The sequence below is a fragment of the Macaca nemestrina genome, chromosome 15, assembly GCF_043159975.1.
Source record: "Macaca nemestrina isolate mMacNem1 chromosome 15, mMacNem.hap1, whole genome shotgun sequence".
NCBI lineage: Eukaryota > Metazoa > Chordata > Mammalia > Primates > Cercopithecidae > Macaca > Macaca nemestrina.
The window spans coordinates 117439478-117453413 of NC_092139.1; positions in this window are offsets into that span (position 1 = coordinate 117439478).

Below are 13936 nucleotides of genomic sequence, written 5' to 3' on the forward strand. Positions count from 1 at the left end.
GCTGCCCTGTCAGAGTCTGTCTCCCAGGCCCCCACCTGAGACGCTTCCTGACCCAGCCCTACTTGCCTGGAGCTGGGTCACCTGAGTGCATCAGATCCGCCAGCGTCCACTGGCCCCCAGGGTCAGACCCGCCAGCATCCACTGGCCCCCTGAGTGCATCAGATCCATTGGCGTCCACTGGCCCCCAGGCAGCCAGCACATGTGAATCACCATTCCACGCTCAGTCCACCGGCCTCACCAGGGCAGGGGCCCTGCCTTCCACTCCCGGCCACTGTGGATGACAGGCTCCGAGGTGCCCAGGACCCAGAGCAGCAGGACCCCTCCGTGCAGAGCCCTTCCCCACACCAGCCAGGCCTGGGACCAGGTGTGCAGACCAAGGAGGTCCTGGGGGAGGGGAGCGGGAGGGGTTCTGGCTTCTTCGATAACCATGAGCCCTACAAAAATCACCTTCCCTTTAGGAGCAAGGACAGGAGCTGCTGAATAGCTGTGGGGGTGGGATCAAGGCAGCAGCTGCCTCAGGAGCTCATAGGTGCTAAATCCCTCGTCAGGGTGGAGAAGGCCTCCCAGAGGATCTCTCCTTGCAGTGGTGCCTGGCGGGGCTCTTGAGAAAGCTCTGGGGATTTTCAACCTGGGAAAGAGGACGTAGAGGTTGGGAAGGAGGCGGCGCTCTCCAGAATGTTAAATCAGCACGGCCCTGGCTCCACCCCACACCCCACATGCGAGTCAGCTCTGGCTCCTGGGCACCAAACCTGTCACACTGCAAGTCTGACAGCAAAGGACACACACTCAGGCCAGACACCTGGAGGAGAGGGCAGGGCCAGACAGCGTCTCCTGGGCCCGAGGCTGTGCCCGGCTCTGTGCCCTTCTCTGGGTGGGTAAAGAGAAAGGGGCTCAGAGTCGCTGTTGGAGAGGATGTGGGCCCTCGAGAACGCACCCCTTCCCAATGCCCTCTACTGCCAATTTGCCTGAGCCCCCGCCCCCACAAGCTCCAGACTCAATGATATTCCTTCATCCTCATCTAGGGATCCTGCCTGCGGAACACCCTGAGCCCTCATCACTGCCTGCGACAGTCCTGTCTGTCCCCAAGACCCCTAAGTATCCCTGCGCTGCAAAGCACCTCTGGCTCCCCCGCTGTGATCTCAGAACACAGACTGTGTCCCTTGGTGACGGCCCCTCCAGGGCCACCTTGAGAGGGTCTGTGAGATTCAAGCCCTCAGAGCTCCAGGAAGTACAGAGGGAGCTGGTTTCACAGCCCCTGTGCTGGGACTCAGTCCCTCAGAGCTCTGAGAAGTGCAGGGGCAGCTGGCCTCAGGGCCCCCTGTGCTCAGTGCCTTCCCATCCCATCGACTGCGGGGAGTGGTAGACCAGACGGCCTTACAGGCAGGGTCTCAGATCCAAGAGGCAAACTCTACTTGGCCTGGCCTGAGATGTCCGCAGCAGGGGAGTTCCTGGAAGGACACCCATAGTTTGCACGGACAAGGAAAGCTTCAAGAACAGGGAAACTGAAGCTGAGGCCCCAGGGCCTGAGGGTCTCAATAACCATCAGCTCATCACACACTCCCTCCCCCAGTCCCTCGTTCCAGCAGGAGACCTGGGCTCCTCTGAGTTGAGATTAGCCCAGCTCGGCCATGGGAGGAGCTCTCCCTCCACCTCCCATGTGGGAACCCCCAGGATGCACTGGCAGCAGTCCTGTGCCCCTGCCTGGCTGATCACTGTGGCAAGGACACCACGGGAGCCCTGGGGGAACATCTCAGGGGAGAAGGGACTTCCCAAAGAAAGGGGGTCAGTAGCACCCAGGGATCTCTCTGGCAAAACCTGAGGTGAGGCCTGCGCAGCCTTCCTGGCCGTGCCATCACCCCAGGACTGAGGGTCCTGGCAGAGACAATACCGTGCTCCTAACCAGGGCCCCTGCAGTCACTCCAGGGGGCGTGACCAGTCGGCCACAGCCACTTTTCCTGGGCCTGGAGTTGCATTAGGAGTAGCAGGCGTCGGGGCAGGGTGGTCCCTGCCTGAGGTCCTACCAGGGACCCGCTAGGAGCCCAAGAAGAATGACACAGCCAGCCCACACCAGTAAAGGGCAACCTGGCCACCTCCTGCCCATCCACTTCCCTGAAGCTGTCACAGCCCAGAGTCCGTTGTTGGGGCGTGCAAAGCTCCCCACTGTTCCAGAGGGGGCAGCTTCCTGGCTGAACAGGAAGGAGACAGAGGGCGGGGGCCGAACTCTCACTGGCCACTGGTGGGGACACAAAATTTGGAAAAATGGTTTGACAGCCTCTGACAAAGCTAAACATACAACTCAGAAATCATCCTCTTAGCACTGAGTCCAGCAAACTGAGAACTGTTCACACGAGAAACCACACGTGATGACTGCTCAGGGCAGCTGTGTCTGTAACTGAAAAACCGGGAAACGCCAAAGTGTCCTGCTGGAGAACGGACAGAGAGACTGCCATTCAGCCACAGGAAGAGCAAGCCTGGGAACGGACAGACAGACTCACTGCAGCACCACGCAAGGAGCACCACTCAGCCACTGGAGGAGCGAGCCTGGGGAACAGAGCAACACGCACTGATCCTAAGTTCATTTTGCCAAGAGATAAAAAACAGACCCCAGCAGATACACAGTGGGTGGTCCCATCTGTATGACATTCTGAAAAAAGCAAAACTATAGAACAGAAAACATATCAGCCACTGCCAGGGCTTGAGGGAGGGGGCGGAATTGGCTAAAAACAGACACAGAAGATGGTTTTTAGGGCAGTGGAGCTGCTCTGTGTAACGCCCTGGTGGTGGATAAGTGGTTCCAGGCATTGTCAACACTCTGAAACACGTCACTGCATGTGCAATGGACTGAATTGTATCTTCCCCGGAACTGAGATGCTGAAGCCCTAAGCCCCAGTGGGAGTATATTTGGAGATGGGTCCTAGAGGTAACAGAGGTTAAATGAGCTGACATGGGTGGGGCCCTGGCCCAGCAGGACCGGCGTCCTCCTAAGAAGAGATGCCAGAGGTCCACACGCACAAAGAAGAAGGCACGAGAGAACACAGCGAGGCAGACAACTCCTGCCCAGAGCCACACCCGCCAGCACCTTGCTCTTGGACTTCCTGTCTCCAGGACTGTGAGCAAATCAACGTCCACTGTGTATGTGGCCCAGTCCATAGCATTCTGTGAGGACAAGCCAGGCTGACTGGTATAGTATGCAAACCAAGAAATCAGCCAGGAGGTGGGGGTCCCAGGATGGCATGTGGCACCCAACAAATGAATCCACCTGTATTTAAAGACAGAAGCAATAATCTCACCCAACAGGGTGGGGAGGAGAGGAGCTGAGTAAGTAAGTAAGTAACCCCAGAATAGGGTGTTTCAACTGATGCTTCCAGTGCACAGTCTGCTCTAGCGTCCAGCAGAGTTACAGATGAGCAATTCTGACACTGTGTACCCTAGAGTTAAACAAGCACATACATTGTAGAGATGAGAACCAGTCAGTGCAGGGAGAAAAGTTACACTTAAGCTAGGGGGAGGCAGAATGAGCCTTGAGGTAGTGGATTCGAGTCTGAGATGTCAGCACGAGGCTGAGCTTATTTTAATAAGTATCTATTTACAGTTAGATGCATACAGAAATAAATCAGATGTGTGTGGACATGGGCTAGTGGACACACATGTATTTCCCAACTCTGCCCCTGAGAAGGCCTAGAAGCAGTGACACCCCAGAAGCCTCGAGCACAGCCAGCACCCAGACTGTGGCTTCTAAATCCCATTCTCTAGGGAAAGGAACCAGGGCTCTTTAGAAGGACTCTGACTCTGGGTCTACAGCAGGAAATATACAAGATGAACCTGTGGCAACTGGTAGTACCACAAAGTTGGGAAGTGCAAGGGGGAAAAAAAAAGGATGTTGGGACATGTCAGAAACATACAGGAGACCCCAGTGGTCAAGGGTGGAACATTGCAGTCATAAAATAAACAACGACCCTATTAGATTATACCCAAAGAAAATGTATCCAAGAGCCCTATTGATATAAATTAGTGAATAAACAAATAGATAAATGGGAGAGAAGAGAGAAGTCTTCCTTATAGAATTCCAAATCACCCACATAGAAGGACTGAGGGAAACGGAAAGTCAGTGAGAGCACAGAGCAGGAACGGCCATGGGAGCCACCCTGTGCTGGAGGTCGAGATTGGGGGGCAGAAGTACAGGAGAAAGAGGAGAAAGTTATATGGCTTGGAAGTGTCTCTTAAAGTTGTTATTAATTACTGTGGAGGTTTGAACAAGTGAACACAAATCCCTGGATATGCCTCCGTCTAGTTGGCAGAGCTAAACTCCCCTCCCTGGGTGACAGGCTTAGGGACTTGCTTACATAAATACAGACTGTGCCATGGGCAAGCCTGCAGTCACCCCTGAGTCGAGCAGTCACATGACCCCCACGGTGTGAGTTAATGACTGGTCAGCTGGAGGCGAGGTCAGCAGGTGCCGACCACGAGGTCTGACACTGCTCAAAATGACGGAGGGGACAGGGGTGGAAACCCAGCCAGCCAGGGAGCATCTGCCACCGGACACTGGACGTCTGCACAGCCAGGTGGGTCTGGGTCATCTTGGCAGGACTAGGGGAGCGCCAGCAACTCCAGGGGACTCACGGTCCAGCCCAGGCCCTTCCCTGTGGACACAGCCCCACGGCCTGTTCCTGCCTCTGTCACCTGCAGCTGCAGGACGTGGCGAGCTCATGGTGGTGCTGGGCCCCTGGTTCAGCTGAGCTGCTGTCACAGAGGAGCTGGCCTGGGGGGCTCGCAGAGGACCCGGCCTGTGGAACTCACAGACACAACATGCTATTTCTTACATCTCTGACAGCAAGAAGTACAGAGGCAGGAACAGGCCTCCCTGGGGTCTGGTGTGGGTCTCTTCTGCCTGATAGATGTCCTCACGTGGTCGCAGAGATGGGGGTGTCCCTGTGGTCCCTGATATAAGGACAATAACCCCTTCAGGAGGCCCCACCCTCACGACCTCATCACCACCCGAAGGCCCTCCCTCCTAACACCATCAACTGGATGACGTTAGGGCTCAGCAGGAATGTTGAGGAGCACGAACATTCCGTCCCCAGCAGCCTCGGACCCTGTCTGTACCCCAGGCAGTGACAGGGCAAGGCCCAGGCTCAGGACCACATCAGCCTCAATGCTGCCAGGCAGGCCTGGAGGGCGTGGGCCCCTAGGTTCCCAGCGCCGGGGGGGTGCAGCTGCCCATGTGCAAGAGGGCTGTGGAGGTTTGAAAAGTGAATACAAATCCCTGGAGGGAAGAGGGAATGGCGGGGGGAGGTCTGGGAAGAAGAGGGGGACCCTCTAGGAAACCAGCGTCAACCAACCCCATCCTTCCAGCACCCCCATCTCCACATCTTCTCCATGCCTGGCCAGGAAGAACCTCTGTGTGGAACAGAAAAACCACAGAACATGGAGGGGGCCGCTCTACCCTGAGGACCACGCAGGTGCCGTCATAAGCAAGCAGTGTTATGGCCACTGTGACTCATGTCCATTAATAAAGTGGCCTCCAGCGAGGGCCCGCCGTGGACAGAAAGGCTTCACAGGGCAGCTGGACCCTGGCTGCCCAGAGCGTGGAGCTCAAGCTAGCTGGTTCTGAGCAGGAGGAACTGGGGGGCTCAGGTGGACGGGGCTTGGCTTGTCCCCCAGGCTGTGGTCCCATCCAGCCTTTCAGCCCCTGCACTCACCTGCACCGCCCGCACAGAGCACACCCCTCGTGCCCAGGAGTGGAGCTGCCACCTGGCCCGTGGGCACCATGTTTGGACAGGAATGTGGAAAATTGCATTATTTCCATGATGAAAGAAGATTGATTTTTCTGCAGTTTCTGGAGATGCTTCTAATGGAGTCTGCTTGCCTTGTGCTTCCAACAGATGCCTGTTTAGAAACCTTTCCCGGTTTTGAGCTGTTTTTCTCCCTTTTCTGGTGGGAAGAGCTGAATGCTTGAGTTAATCAGATATTGCAGAAAAGCAATGGGGCTGTGGCCAGGGGGAGGGAGGCACACAGAGTGTCTGCGGTGCCTGGTGTGAGTGGGGTGCCTGGGGCGACTGGGGTGCCTGGTGTGAGTGGGGTGCCTGGGGTGCCTGGTGGGTCTGGGGTGACCTGGGTGCCTGGGGTGCCTGAGGTATCTGGGGTTTCTGGGGTGTTTGGGGTTCCTGGCATTGACTGGGGTGCCTGGAGTATCTGGCATGTCTGGGGTGCCTGGGGTGACTGGGGTGTCTGGGGTGCCTGGAGTGTTTGGGGTGTCTGGGGTGCCAGCATCTGGGCAGCTGTGGGCAGGTCCAGAGCCACTGGAGCACAGAGGACATTTCAGCCCAAATACAGAGGACAGGGGTGCTCAGGGTGCTCCAGGGGGTGCCTGTGCCAGATCCAAGTTAGCTGTTCCAGGCAAGTGGGGTGGAAGGAGGGGTACAGGGCAGAGGGGACCTTCCTGGCAGCTATGGGACAGGAAGGGGAGGGTGATGGTCAGCAGAGGTGGCCAGGACTGGGTCCACATCCCATCCAGCTGCCAGCTCCCTCCAGCCCCTCCCTGGTCCAGACACATAGAAATGCTGACCATGGCATGACAACTGCAGGGACACATGGAGGAGACTGGAGCTGCCAGGATCCAGAGCTCAAAGCTGGCCTGGGGGTTGGAGAGGGATGAGAAGCAGCAAAGACTCTGATGTGGGCCTCAGGGGCTGGGCTTGAGGCCCACACTGGCACCACAGCCAAGCCATGCAACTGGGCTTGGAGGGGAGCAGAGGTGAGTGCACTCCTTACATAAGATTGGGAGTCCCAAAGAATCCCTTCTTGTGAAAAAGATTAAAAACCTCACAGCCAGTCTGAGGAAATGGCAAGGCAGCCAGTCAACTGCCAGGGCTTGGACTGGAAATAGAAGCCAGCCGAGAGCTTTGCTGGGCATGGACAGGTACTCAACAAGTATTAATATTTATCAGTGGAATGAAAATGGGTGGCCTTGGCCTGAACCACGGATGTGTGTAAAGTTGGGGTTTACACTCCTTGTTCCATGGGAAGAACTAGTTAAATTAAAATGCAAACACACCTAGATCTAGTGGAAACCCCTCAATCATGTAAGAAGAGAGTTCCACAAATCAGGGCACAAGAGGCTGCCATGAAGAGAACCCATGGGGTGTTCTCACAGTGAATACACAAACCAGGTTAGGCAGTGACTACTCGAGGCAGCCCTAGGGACTGGCCAAAGAACTGGAGAATGTGCACCCCAAAGGCAAGAGAAAACAGAACTGTTAAGAGACACTTTAAAATAATATGTTCAAAATGTTTAAAGAAAAAAATATAGAAACAATAAGGCAAGAATAGGACACTATGCTTGTAATCCCAGTTCTTTGGAAGGCTAAGGCAGGAGGATTGCTTGAAGCCATGAGTTCGAGACCAGCCTGGGAAAAAAAGCAAGACCTCGTCTCTACAAAAAAAAAAAAAAAAGTTAGTTTTAAAAAATTAGCCAGGCATGGTAGATGCACTGTTGTCCTAACTACTCAGGAGGCTGAGGCAGGAGGATTACTTGAGCCAAGGAGGTCAAGTCTGCAGTGAGCTATGACTGTGTCACTGCACTCCAGCCTGAATGATAGAATAAGACCCTGCCTCAGAAAAAAAAAGGACATTAAAAATAAAGGAGGTAGGCCAGGCGTGGTGGCTCACACCTGTAATCCCAGCACTTCAGGAGGCCAAGACAGGAAGATTACAAGGTCAGGAGATCGAGACCATCCTGGCTAACACAGTGAAACCCCATCTCTACTAAAAATACAAAAAAAAAAAATTAGCTAGGCATGGTGGCAGGTGCCTGTAGTCCCAGCTACTCGGGAGGCTGAGGCTGGAGAATGGCATGAACCCAGGAGGCAGAGCTTGCAATGAGCCAAGATCGTGCCACTGCACTCCAGCCTGGGTGACAGAATGAGACTGTCTCAAAAGTAAATAAACAAATAAATAAATAAAGGAGGTAGATTGTAAGCAAATGAAAAAGAAGCAGAAAGAATTTACAGAAATAAAAATATTGAGTGTAAGAACTAATAGGCTAAATAGTCCATTAGACACAGCTGAAGAGAAAAATTGTGAATTTAAAGGTAGATCTGAGGAAGTCACTTTCTCAAAAGGAAAACGAAAACAAGAAAGGGAAATTGAATGAAAAATTCAACACATATTTACTAAGAGTTCCAAAAGAGGGAAAAGAAAGAAAAGAGTGCACAGGCAATGTTTGGAAAGAATCAATGGAAGTTTTCTAAGATTGAAGAAAACATTTTTTTTTTTTTGAGACAGAGTCTCACTCTGTTGCCCAGGATGGAGTACAATGGCACAATCTCAGCTGACTGCAACCTCTGCCTCTTGGGTTCAAGTGATTCTCATGCGTCAGCCTCTAGAGTAGCTGGGGCTACAGGCATGCAACACCAAGCCTGGCTAATTTTTGTATTTTTTGGTAGAGATGAGGTTTCACTATGTTGGCCAGGTTGGCCTCTAACTCCTGATCTCAAATGATCCACCCATCTCAGCCTTCCAAAGTGCTGGAATTACAGGCACGAGCCACCACGTCCAGCTGAAGAAAACATTTTCTACTAGAGAATAAATAAAAGCAAATACATGCCTTAATCATACTGAAATGAAAGACTTCTCATCAACCACAGTGATTGCTGAGGTCAGTGGGATAATATCTTCAAATCTTCAATGTGCTGATAGAAAGCAACTGTCAATCAAAAATTCTACACCCAGCTAAATTACTCAAGAGTGAAGGTAAAGGCAGTTTTAGACCAAGATCAAAAGTTTACTATCAGTGAAAGAACGTGATAGATATATTTTTAAATGAAGAAATAGGATTCAAGAAATGATCATGATCAGATAAATTGGTAAACTTGATAGCAAGTCTAAGTATTGAGTGTAAACAAAGTGCATAATATAGAAGTGAAGGACTTCTATATCCAGCAGTATGGCAGATGAAGTACATAATATGAACCAATTAAAAAGAACTATAAATGCTAGATTTAATATGCTTTAAAGATCTTTTTCAGTAAATCACAAAACTATCTGGAAAGTAAGACATCCTCAGAGTCCAGAACCACAGTGAAAGAGGACATCCTGTCAGGTGAATTCACATTGAACATAGGCTCCCTGCTGAGGAAGGGGTAGAGCTCTGGTGACCAGACTTCAGGTTTGGCGATGTGGAGAGGGTCTAGGAGGAAATTCACAATGTAAGTGTATTCATGAAAATGCGTATACACACATACATGTGCACACACAATTTATATGTGCGTAATCGGTATAAAACAAGTATATATACCCATCAGCAGGATTTTAATAGAGTTTGGAATTGCAGATTAAAGGGAAAAGGAAAGGTTATTCAATAATTGATGCTGGGAAAATAGGTTAATATCTAAAAAAAATAAGGAAAATTGATTTCTACCTCCTTCATACATAAATATCAGTTCCAAATGAATCAAATACTTAAACTGGCAACAAAAATGTTTACAAAACTTCGAAGGTCAACATAGAAGAACATACTTATGACCATGGCCTAAGGAATACTTTCTTCAACAAAACCCCAAAAGTGCAAATACTGAGAGAAAAGATTGACAAAGTCTGCAACATTAAAATTCATCAAAGGCAGCATAAATAGATGGGATGTAGACCCACCAACTGGGAAAAGATACTTGCAATGCATTTAGCTGGCATGAACTAGTGTCCAGAATGCATAACTAACTCCACCAAATGAATGAGAAACAATCAAAATTGAATGTGGAAGAGGAATAGAAGCGTCCAGTTAAGAAGTACCTGGTATTCAGGTGAATGCAAATTAAAACCGTCATTTAAAAACGTGTTACAGAACTGTCCACAGTCTGGAAATATCAAGTGTTGGTGAGAATAAGAAGAAGGTGCCCTAGGGCAGTGAACATCAGTTTGGGTCATTTTAAAGAAAACTAAGTGAAATTGAGTGATGCTGAGATTGCACAATTGCACGTGCATTCCTCTGAGCGGCTGGAATGTTGGGCACATGTGGCCCCATAAGCAATTTCCCATGTTTCTCACTGTAGCACAGGTGGAAAAGGGCAGAGTGAGGGGAGTGGTGAGGGGCACCAGGCTTGGCCAAGTCACCCTGCAGGTCAAATGGGGGGCATCGTGACCTCCCTGCCCACCTGTGGGAAGCACTAGAGAAACTCCCACTCTGGGCATGTGAGGGTGTGTGCAAGAATGCTCAACGTGGCAATTTCTGTAATGTTGTCAAAAATGAGAGCAGCCCAAGCTCCTAGCAGTGGTAGGTTAGATACATCAGCTGTGGTTCATCGAGACGGCAGAACCCCATGTGGCTGTGGACAGGGCAGAACCACAGGCAGCTGTGAACAGGGTGGAACCCCAGGCAGGTGCTCAGCGTGAGGTGCTCTCAGGGACATCACCCCAGGAGAGATAACGTCAGCAGAACGTAGAGGTACAAGTCCCAGCCAGTGATCCATCTAGGACTAGACGATCCGGCAAGACATTGCTTAGGGGTCCTTGCCAATGTGGAAACATTATTTTAAAAACCAGGGAATGGGAAACAAAATTCATGGTGTCATTTTCCCCATGGGGGTGGGAGACAGATGGAGCTGAGCAGGGCCCCCACAGCACTCTTCAGGAATTCTTAGGTTTTTCTGACTGTTTGAGGCTGAGTGGCAGATGTCCAGGTTGGTCTGCATTTCTTATAGGTGCCATGCATTTAATCTAAACAGCCTTCCATCTATTGAAGAAGAAAGAGTGAATCCACACGCCACACGCCTGCACCAGTCAGTCTCCCTTGGCTGCACAGCCACCCCCAAGATAGCGGCTTCTCACAGCAGCCATCAGGACTCTCGAAGCTGTGCACCTGCAGCCCCCTCGTGTGCCAGCAGCCCAGGCCAGGCTCGGCGGGGTGGTTTCTGATCTCAACTTGACCCTCACATATCGCTGGTCAGTGGTCGGCATGGCTGGGGCTGTGCTGGTGGAGGCCTGGTGTGAAGACCCCGGCTGGGGTCCTTGCTGCTCCACCGGCCTGGGTCCCTTCACGAGGCAGCTCAGCAGGGATCCCACAGTGAGCAGGAGGCTCTCAAGCCCCGGCTGGGCCTCACAGTGATGCTTCCACCACATTCCCTTAGCCAAGTAGCCACAGACCAGCCCTGGCTGAGGGAGTAGACAAGAAGCAGAGTCCACCTTTTTATGGGAAGGGCTGCAAAGAATGAAGGCGGCTTCACACCCCTCTGAAAGCCTGGAGTCAGGGGGACAGATTCAGAGGCATCTGGGTCTCACCACGTTTCTGATGCATGATCCCTGGGCAGAGAAGCTCCCCCTCTCCTGCCTACCGCTGGATCCACGTGTGCCACCAGGCCCCAGGGAGACCCTGGAGGTCAGGTCCCCCCTGAAGGTCTCAGGGGTACCCTCTCGGTCTGGCCCCAGTTCCTGCAGCCTCTCCTGAGCCCCATGGGTTGGAGGAAGTTGCTGCCCACATCGGTCCACACTTAGCCCCAGGCCTTGGCAGCCTGCAGGATCCAGCCCTCCACTCAGGCCTGCTCTGAAGTCACGGAGCCTTTGGAGGAAACCCCGTCCCTCCTCAGTGTGTCCTCAGCCCACCCAAGTGGCCGCATCAGGGAGGACTGTGGACTTCTGTGGGCTGTCCTGCCTGCCTTCTTGCACCACAGCACTCACTGTCACTCTCACTCTGTCTCTCACTCTCTCTGTCTCTCTTTGACATGGTTTGGCTCTGTGTCCCCACCCAAACCTCATCTCAAATTGTAATCCCCATAATTCTCATGTGTCAAGGGAGGGACCAGGTGGAAGTGATCGGGTCATGGGGGCGGTTTCCACGTGCCGTTCTCATGATAGTGAGTGAGTTCTCACGAGATCTGATGGTTTTATATGCATCTGGCATTTCCCCTGCTTGAACTTCTCTCTCCTGCCACCTTGTGAAGAAAGTACTTGCTTCTCCTTTGCCTTCCTCCATGACTGTAAGTTTCCTGAGGCCTCCCCAGCCATGCTTAACTGTCAATCAATTAAACCTCTTTCCTTTATATTCAGTCTCGGGTATTCCTTTATAGGAATGGGAAACCGGGCTATCTTTGTGTCTATCTCTCTGCTGTGTCTCTCTATTTGCCTCTCTGCCTCTCTCTGCTGCTCTCTGTCTGTCTCTCTGTCTCTGTCTCTTTCTCTCCTTGTCTCTGCTTTCTCTCTGCCTCTGTCTCTCTGTCTCTGCCTCTCTCTGCTGTCTTTGTCTCTGTTGCTATCTGTCTCTCTCTCTTTGTCTCTGTCTCTGTCTGTCTCTCTGTGTCTGCTGCTGTCTCTATCTCTGTCTCTCTCTTCCTCTCAGGCCCCCTCTCACCCTCAGCCCCCATGGTCTGACAGCCCTGACTATCTTTTGTCCCCCAGAGGAGTGACCAGTGTCCTTGCTGTGGACGCTCCAGGATGGGTTATAGAGGAGGAGAAGGCTCCCATGTGCTTTTAAGAACCAACTGATGTCCTTTCTGAGGGAAAAAATATTGATTGCTGATATCTGCAATAATGAACCCCAGCAAATTACACAAATTACCTCAGACATCCTCCTGACAAGTGTCATCCCCAGAGGTGTCCATAGAAATGTCATTTGCCAAACTCATATTAAACATCCTCCAAGACAGATTTAAAACAACTTTGGAGGTAAAAGTCTAAGTTGCACAGACATAAAAATGACAACATATGCTAGCTGGAATTATATATTTGTGAATTAATTCTTGTATAAAATTAGAATCTGAGGACTCAACTGCAATGTTGTACATTTTTGTTGTTAGCAATTATCTTGTAACCAGTTTGAATCTATCCTCAAAAACTTCATTTACATTTTTCTCACAATGTGCTGTGTAAGGGAAATTGGCCCTTTAAGAAAACAACTTAAGGGAAGTTTATCTTTTTTTAAAGTCTGAGGCTGTGTGCAGCACTTTGAATCTACTGAGAGTCACGGGATGAGGAGGCAGAGCTAGGAAAAAAAATGTATTTGAATCATGGGAGATCTGGAGCTCAAAGCCACAGGAAGCTGAGGAAAAAGGTGTTTGGGTATATGCTGACTCAAGGCTTGCCCTGGCCCCCTGTAGCCATTACTCCAGGTAATGGTGCTTTTGTTAACCCCGTCAATAACAGACTACAAGCTTACACGTAGGGTTAAAACTCACTGCTCAGATGTTGGTGTTCAGACTTCAACACTGCCTCCTGGTGGCAAGAGATCCAAAATGCAGGAAAAGAAAGAAAATAGCTGCAGAGTTGTTTTGTTTTGTTTTGTTAGTACTGAATGGCACATCTCAACATATAGCAATACAGGGAATTAATGTTCTTTTGCCCTCTGTCTTTTTCATTTGCTTCATCTGAACAGCACTAACTGATGGTGGTCGTTGTAACGAGAACCAGAGGAGGGGCCTTTGGCTGCTGGACACCAAACAGTAGGTCTGGGGAGGTGTGCGCCTGCCCCTCAAGGCTCAACAAGACACTGCAGTGCTTTATCCCTGAAGCATGAGAAGCCAGAGGCTGCTGAGAAGGGAGTCCCCAGAATGGGTGTGATGGCCCTCCTGCAGTGCAGGCTGTCCCCTTGCTACATGTGACATTGGTTCAACCAACAGTTTTAGGAGCTTTTGGAATTTCGGTTCCTCCAGGATGAATATCCTCAAACCCCAACATGGTAGGGTGGAATCAGGAAGAATTTGCTGCATTTCTAAGATGAAGACATTTGTGGAAATTAGAACCTCTTTTCCCATCTTAAAATTAGTTTCCCTGCCAACATTCAAGACAAGCAGAGGTTAAAGATAAACTTCAGTTTGTTCTCTGAGAATGACTGAAACTCTTGCTTTTGTGAAATGTTCTGATCTCATTACAAGCAGGGAATCTACCTTAAGCCCTGGGTTTAAAACAAAATGACCTGTCTTTCCTGCTCTCCCTGCAAGGTGGGGCAGGTCTT